This window comes from Clarias gariepinus, chromosome 28 (genome assembly GCF_024256425.1).
Source record: "Clarias gariepinus isolate MV-2021 ecotype Netherlands chromosome 28, CGAR_prim_01v2, whole genome shotgun sequence".
NCBI lineage: Eukaryota > Metazoa > Chordata > Actinopteri > Siluriformes > Clariidae > Clarias > Clarias gariepinus.
This window is the reverse complement of record NC_071127.1, coordinates 10,058,934-10,067,876: the sequence shown is the minus strand read 5'-3', so window position 1 is coordinate 10,067,876 and position 8,943 is coordinate 10,058,934. Positions and strand designations below refer to the sequence as shown.

Sequence of the window (8,943 nt, the reverse complement as noted above, 5' to 3'; positions counted from 1 at the left end):
TACTTCGCTAAAAGCTCTTACCTCTCATGTGTCATATGTTTGAGGGATAAATTAGCCTGGAGCACAGAGAGCAGAGGTTCCCCTTAACAGCAAGAGGAACCTCAGCTACGAGACTTGATAGATATGCAAATTATAGCTTGACACAATGGTGATAATAATAATGATGATGTAATACAGGTCCATATTGCTTTAGAGAGAAGTGTATAATTTATAACATAATAAATGTATTTCGTCAGTCGAGGTACTTGTGCGTACATTTAAGCAAATTATATATTGCATTGTTTTGTACAAGTACTTTATTGTACCATATACATGCTGTAGATAAAATTAATTTTAGTGGTATGCACTACCAAACTGGCTTACTTTCACCCCGACCATGTAAAATATATTATTAAAAAATATATTCTTGCCAGTTATGACAAAAACAAGCATTAAATAATACATAAGGTTACATAATACTGTATATGTTTTCACACTTTTCACACCCATCTCAAAGGTAAAAATAATTATAAAGAAAAACAAGAAAAACAAACGAATGAAAGAACAAACCAACAATTGAACAAATTAACAAATATGTTTTTAGATTACAGTTATCGCTTTGACCATCAATACGCTACAAATGCTTGTTTCCACAATTTTTGCTACTGATCATTAAGGTCAGAGCTAGAGCCGCCCCCTCACACACACACACACAATTTTTCCAATCATAACCATATCCCCTCTGACAGGAGTAAGATTCTGTACATCAACCAGCAAATGAACAATCTCTCAAAGTTCTCAAGGTTCAAAGCAGGTAAAATAGGCAAGTGTAACTTTGACAAGGACCAAATTGGTGTTAGATGATATGCTTCACGACTGGCTCAGAGCATCTCCAAAACTGCAGGTATTGTGGGGTGTTCCTGGTAGCAGTCCAAGAGAGGTCCAATCTTACAAAAGAGCTAGTGTAGCAGAAATTCCTGAAACATTTTATGCTGGCTCTGATGTACCGTGTATTCTGACACTTTTCTATTACAGCTTGCTGCATATGGACTGGACCAGAAGAAGGAGACCTGGTCAGATGAATCAAGCTTTCTTTAATCTTATGTAAATAGCTGGGTGTGTTTGTGAACGCTGAGCGCCTGGCTGAGAGATGGCACTATGGGAAGAAGTCACCCTGGTAGTATACAGTGTGATGCACCGTTCTGGGCAAAATCCTGCTTAAAAACATTGGGGCCTGGTGGTCATGTGGATGCTACCTTGACAAGTACGCCTTCTTAAATAGTGTGGAAGACCAATCCACCACTTCAGATCAACGGCATTCCCTATTAGTAGTGGCCACTTCTAGAAATGCACCCTGCCTACATGCTGAAAAAAAATAATCAGGAGTTGTTAAAAAAAAACAATCAAGTCATGCATTTCCGGGATGTGATGTTTATATGATGTACAACACAGGACAAACAAGCATTGGCTTACATGACTTACCCTGCAACTCACAGGATTTAAAGGATCTGCTACCAACATCTTAGTGCCAGATACACACCTTAAGAGGTCTTGTGGAGTCCATGCCTTGGTGGGTCAAAGCTGTTTTGGTACCACAACGGGGACCTACACAATCCTAGACATGTGGTGTTAATGGTACAGCTTATCTCTCCTGATGGAAGTACTGTAGTGTTTGACCATACCCCCATCCCATTCACAGAGCATGATGGCTGAGAAAATGGCTTGATGAGGATACAAATCATATGCCTTGACCTTTTTATTCATCAGATCTCAATCCAGTTGAACACCCGTATGGGAGATTTTGGAGTGACATGTTAGCCGGTGTTCTCCACCACCTTTGTCAAAACCGCACCTGAGTCGATGTGTATTGGGAAAATTGTGTTAGTCGCTCCAGAACAGTTCCAGAGACCTGTTGGAATGGTGTCAAGGAGAATTCAGACTGTTTTGTGTGTGTGTGTGTCACAGGGTCACACTTCTGCCCAGGCTCAGTGACCACTGGGACGCCACCTCAGTGGTGTGTGAAATGCACAAAGCACATGGCTATAGATGTACAGTATGCTTAGGTTTAAAAGGATGAACTATTGGTAAAGGAGTAATCGTTTGGGTCAACTAGCTCTATTTGGCTTTTGGTCTGTGTGAATATAAAAAGAAATTAAGAGCAGGGAATTGCTGCTGGCAGCCAGGGAGCAATAGCAACATGTCCTTTTGGATGTGTGTTGCGGTTCGGAGGAGTTAGGGAGTTTGTACAGCGTCAACTCTCGGGCAAATTTGATTTTCATTTACTTTTGTTGGAATGTTTCAGAGCGGTGGAACCATCAACAAATTGAGAGTGTGTATGTGTGTGGCTTACCATCCTCATGCTGAATTTATCTCCAGAGCTCCTGAGGATGTCTGACGTTTAGCTGGAAGCAGCGAGAGAGAGAGAGAGAGCGTGTGTGTGTGTGTGTGTGTGTGTGTGTGTGCAGGTGTGCTTGGTCTTGTTTGTGTGCATGCCTCTGATGATTAGCTGGAAGTAGGTTTTTTTAAAGCCCATCTTGGAAAGTGCGTGTGGGAACTTTAAACCCTCTCAGCTGTGTGTTTGTGGGAAGAGGAGATGGAATAAACCCTGCCTGGGAGGCAGATCTGGCTGGCAAGTTGATTGTCCACGGGAGCCTTAACGTCGAGTCAAAGAAAGCAAATTAGAAATGCATCTTAGCAAAGCTAATCCTGACAGACAGGTGGCTGAAGATTTTTTACAATATTTAAGGAAATGGATAATGATTAAAAATAGCACAGCACCATGGTCTAACCCTGGTGGATTACATCTTATTTATCTGCACAGTTCATGCCACACTGACGATGGCTGCAGAGAAATGGTTTTAGATTCAATACAGTGCATGGTTTTAATGAAACATAACCAAAATGGCATGAAAAACACATAATCCTTTAACGTACTTGCTCAGAGTAACAGTGATACATGATGCACAATTCTGAAGGATTTGAAATAAAGTAAACATTTGAGAAACGCTGTCTGGATTCGTCAGGTCTCTCTCTCTCTCTCTCTCTCTCTCTCTCTCTTGGCACAGATGGTATCTACTGCCAGCTAAAAGTCCAGCGAAGCCAAATTGTCCAGGTTTCTTTCTGATCTGATTAACTTTTAGCTCATTTGCACAGCATCATCTCCCAGTGTGGAGGCTAACCTTCAAAAGATCACTGGCTCATTCATCTTAAGCCCTTCATGGGCCAGGGGTAGCTCAGTGGTTAAGGCATTGGACTGCGGTTTGGAAGATCCCAGGTTCAAACCCCACAACCACCAAGTTGCCACTGTTGGGCCCTTGAGCAAGGCCCTTAGATGTGTAATGAGATAAAAATGTAAGTCGCTCTGGATAAGAGCGTCTGCCAAATGCCTAAATGTAAATGTTAAGCGTCCACATAAATGAATAATAAATAATGTTGAAGGAACACCTATTTACCTAAGCGATAACAGGAACAAACATGTTCCGTAGATGTTGCAATATACTGCTTATATTTTAAATGTAAGTACAATTTGCTTCTTAAAAAGGTATAAATTGTAAATTGCTGTAGTGTAAGAGGAATAAAAAATTTTGTTGGGATGTTGTTATAAGAAAGGTTTGTGGTGGTAATGGCCCTCCTCTTCATGCATCACACTACCTTATTGTGTTTTATTCCTCACTTATACCTTTACCATAAAAATTACTGTGTTTAAATGGAATGTGTGCATTAATTAGATAATAAGGTGAGAATTAGAATTTTTCATAAAGACAATTCTTAAGTTAATCTGGTTACAGTTCATTAAACATTGTTCATAACGCTTACAATGCAAGCAGATTTAATTTATAAACATTTATATTACTTATATTATGCTATATTGCTTTTGGAGGGAGTACTCTAAAGGGAGTGCTGGAATTATCACAGCCATTCTGATAATGAGCACAACAGCACGATTTCATTTGTAATATTGCTTTTATACAACAGTTCCACAAGCACTTGTATTACCACTACTATGTAGCCAAAACATGAGGAGAATAAACCATTGAACAGTCCTGAGAAACTTGTTTTTGGGATAAATCCACAATATAAGATTGTTCCACACACCAAGTAAAGCCTCGATCAAGAATTAGAGAGATTTGCCATTAACAGAACAACATACTGTAAATGGTTAGGAGGAAATTCAGAAAGATTATGTAACAATATCATATGTGTTTTCTTGCTGACATTTGACAAGTGCTTGACATTTAGTGCAATTAATGATCATTAGTACACCTTTGACACAGAGTGATACATATAGTTAGACATTCCAGTGCGTTTATTCTCTATATCACTCATAGTGGAATGACTCTCGTCCAATCAGATCACTCGGTCAGAACAACTGTTGGATAATTATGCTATATTGCATAAACAACAGTGTAGTTATATTGGCTTTTTTGGCTTTATTAACAGAAAATTTGTATCAAGTAAGTGACATTTCATACTATATGGCTGGCTAGTTGGCTAGTTAGCCCACATTAATCAGTACATTCCCAATAAAGTACTTAATCAACCAGGAATCTTGAATTAAAAATAAATAAATAAATAAAAAAAAATAAAAAAACTTGACTAAAAGATTGATTAAAGCCAGTGGCTTTTTATGCCAAATGCACATTATATAAGTGAAATAATTGCTATTAAAATGTCCTATTCTTTGTAGTTTGGGTGTTTTGGGTTTCTGTGAAGCTCTGAATTTTCTACAGGTTCATTATAACGCTGTATAATTAGAGCAGGAATTGCTGGTTTTTTTTTTTTTTTTTTTTTTAAATGTCTCAACGAATAAACTGTCTTCTTACAGGCAGTTCCTGAACTAATAAACAACAAACTGCTCATTCAACAGTGTTAATGACTACTTGAATGCTTAGGAACACTGAAAAATCCTAAAGCAGGCAAGGAAATGCATCTTCCTGTAATTATATTTCCAAAAATGTCTAAGAATTAGCATAGAACGTGACTGATTTCACTAAACATGGTCAGCATAGTGGTGCTTTCTGCAATGAATACAGATGAAGAGCTTGTCTAGGGATTTGCAGGTATTCAATTAATTTCATTACAGTGTTATTTTTTTGTTGTACTGAAATCTCGAAGTAGATTTTCCTAATCGTCACAACAAAAATAGCAAGGAAAAATAGCAAGGAAAAACCCTTGAGGAAATCTTTGCAGGAGCCATGCTCAAAAATAGTATTATAGCATATACAGTATGATATATATAAGGAGAGGCACAGGGGCCTCCAGGGTCGAGGGTTCAATTCGGTGTTTATGCATGTTTCCCCTAGTTGATAGGTTTCCTCTTGGTGCACTAGTTTCCTTCCACAATCCAAAACCCCAAATTCCCTGTAGTGTGTGAGTGTGCCGATGGATGGATGGATGGATGGATGGATGGATGGATGGATGGATGGATAGATAGATAGATAGATAGATACATACATACATACATACATACATACATACATACATACATACATACATACATACATACTTTATTTATCCCCATGGTGAAATTCCCAACATCCAAGGTGTACCCTGCCTAGTGCCCTGAGTCTTTTGGGAGTCCAGGCCCCCTGCGACCCTGTACAGGATAAGCAGTACAGAGAATGTGTAAGTGAAAGAGTGGTATAAGAGAAGTATTAAAGTCAAACCAGGACTTGTGATGAAATTTCTCATTAATGAAGGCATCAAACCGATTAACATTTACAAAAGACTGCAAGCAGAGTACAGTGATGAGACCCTTAGGTGCAGTAAAACATTTGAATGGTGCAAATGTTTTAAAGAAGGCCAAACATCTGTGAATGACGATCTTGACTGAGATAGCTTGGAGAGCACTGCAGTCATTCCCATGAACAAGTGGAATGCATGATCTTTAAAATTTGGACTCTTTGCAGCAGAGATGCATCTGTCTTATAGGAACTCAGCTGGGAGTTATTGCCACATCTCAGTACAGTCTTGATGATTTGCCAAGCCATTTTAACATATTTTGGGGCTATTAAGGAGTTCCTGGAAGGCCAACATTTTAAACATGAAGCAGGCAGTCCGATCATACAGAGAAAACGTACTGTATGCGCAGGGGATTGTTTGACTTGAACACCCCTTGTACTGTAATATATGGTCAGTAAGAGCTTATCATGCCCATATTTGGGTTTCGGAGATGTAAGTGGTTGATTGACATGCAGACATTATATCAAAACATACCCTATGAAAGTTATGTGTATTCAGAGTTGGGTTTCACGATTTTTGTTTTTCTTCAGGGTGGGAGTCAGTCTTTACGACTACACCAGTTAAATTATTTTTAACTTTTTCAGTATGACTTAAATGAGGTAGAATTCAATTTAGTCACAGGGCTGAACACCCCTGAGATTTAAACTCACAACCTTCTATAGGCACAACACAAAGAACCTTAACCTGAGCTATCTTATTCCACGTTAACCTTTTTACATATCCCTTATTAGTGTAGGGTTTGAAGTCATCACCCTGTAATTAAAAGTGTGAACCAGACAAGTATGTTACACAAAAGGTAAATGCCATCTAATACCCACATGCACACACTGGCTAATGCTCTACAGTATGTGTTTGTGTAAGTGAGAACTGTACTGTATGTGAGTCTGACCTCGACATTAGGCTGGATTAGCTGGAGCATGGCATGGTGATTAGGGGATCTTTAATTGTATTAGTCAGTCAACAGATGTTCTGCTCATTAGAAGAGGAAAAGGTGGGGAGCAATGCCAAGCCAATCAGCATTGTAATAAAGCCATTTATGATCAGAGGAGTTGTATTGGTATCAGTGCTTTGCCCCGAAGCCTATTTAGATTAAAGGTCAGCATATTACCTGTCCAGTACACTGTGTGCTATAAAGTAGTCCTTCCTGCTTAAATCCAAGCAATACACACGAGTCTTAAAGCAAGGACATGTGATTACATTAATGAAAGAGCAAGATGTTCTGAAACTACTCTCGTGCTCTATTCCACGTTCTCTTCACTGTGTAAACACTACCCCTGGAAATCTGTGGGAGGGAGGATGTGGAGATGGAAGGAGGAGAAAACAGAGGAGAGAGAGAAAAAGAAAAGGGAGGTGGAGTGGGAACCTGGTGGTGGTTTGATCAGCAGATCAGCTTAAGTCTCTCCTTCATCAGAAGCAGAGCTGAGAGAGGAAGCAGACTCACTACACAGGAATAAACACAGTTTGAAGTGGCTTAGCCAGGCCTGCTAATCTGAAAAATCCCCTCCATTTAGAGGGGCGCTGTTAGGTGCTTAATTTGTTTCCATACAACTTTGCGAGTTATGTTTCTTTCCCCCGTGCAAAAGACACAGCCTTAGAAGAATCATGTTTTCAGAGGTGCAGGAAAACTCATTCCTTCATGCGTGGGATTATGAGGACTTCTGAATTTCCCATGTTTACGCTGAGCTGTTTCATTGTGTGCTTTAGCCTTTAAAGATACAAGCATGGGAACTGGCCATGACTGATTCCAGTGTGAGTGTGAGTGTGAATGCTGCTTTGGGCCACAAAAGGAGCTACAGGAGGGGAAAAAAGACAAAAAAGAACTGGCAATGTCTCACTATCTGTTCAGTGCTGACATCAAAGGAAGAACCTTGGACTCTGTGGCTTGTATATACAATATGCAGGAAGACATATGGTATTCTGGTTTACTTCCCATGACACAATGTGCATACTGGTCACTCTTTATTTCTACTCTTGTGTAACGTATTGTTACTCAGTGTCTGTAGAAGCACATCCTCTGATGAGTAAGGGCTTTGTGTTTGGTAACCCAAGGTCATGCTGTATCACATGGCACATTGTTAAGACACTTTTTTGTTTCTTTTACTTTGGCCATATACTGTACACAGTGAATAAGTGTGGTATTGAAGAGGTATTTAGAGTCAGCGTTTGTAACAAATGATAAACATCTGAATGTTGCATTGTACAGTAGTTCACATAATGGTATATACTATACTGTACGGGGTAATATTCACATGTTTGGTACACATTCTCTTGTTTGTTCTTAGAAACAATGCAACCAAAGTATATTTTATGAACTGACCAACATGTTATTTAAACCTGAAAGGATAGTGGTAATCTGTCAATTTAAAAGAAAAAAAATAACTAATGAATAAACTAATAATAATATATACAGTGGTGTGAAAAACTATTTGCCCCCTTCCTGATTTCTTATTCTTTTGCATGTTTGTCACACAAAATGTTTCTGATCATCAAACACATTTAACTATTAGTCAGAGATAACACAAGTAAACACAAATGCAATGATATCACTTAAATACTTAAATATAATATACTATATTTAATACACAATGGAACAAGAACTGTCAGGATTGGAACTAAACAGTAGTGTATTCATAAGAAAACCACTTGTTAGTGGCCATCACTTCGCTAGGCAGAATAAACATGGAAAAAATGCAAAGCAATAGAAAAAGGTCATGTGGTCAAGTTCAGATTGAGCCTATTCCAGAGTGATGGGTGCATAAGGGTTGGAATCATGCATAGTGTCCACATGGGGATGTAGCTCAGTGGTAGAGCGCATGCTTCGCATGCATGAGGTCCCGGGTTCAATCCCCGGCATCTCCATGAAGCAGCACATTTAGGGCTCAGTGTGTTAAGGCTCTGAGTTACGAATTGGAAGATCAGCGGTTTGAGCCTCAACTCTGCCAGATTGCTGCTGTTGGGCCCTTGAGCAAAGTCCTTAACCTGTAAAATGGCTGACCCTGGCTACCAACAAGAAGCTGAAATATGCGAAGAATTAAGCATTTCACTGCACATCGGACTGTGTATGTTTGCACATCGGACTGTGTATGTTTGAATTTGTACAAGTCTCTGGAGACAGTGTTATGATCTGGGGTTGCTTTAGTTGGTCAGGTCTAGACTCAGCAATGTTATGCAGCAATTAAATAAAGTCAGCTGACGACCTGAACATACTGAATGATCAGGTTA

General features: G+C 39.2%; 1 non-coding gene across 1 annotated transcript; it reads left to right on the top strand.

Moving 5' to 3' along the window:
- The first annotated feature begins 8,508 nt into the window (after positions 1 to 8,508).
- On the top strand, positions 8,509 to 8,580 carry trnaa-cgc (transfer RNA alanine (anticodon CGC)). Its single transcript has one exon. It is a non-coding gene; the product is annotated as a tRNA-Ala (tRNA).
- Positions 8,581 to 8,943: the final 363 nt, after the last annotated feature.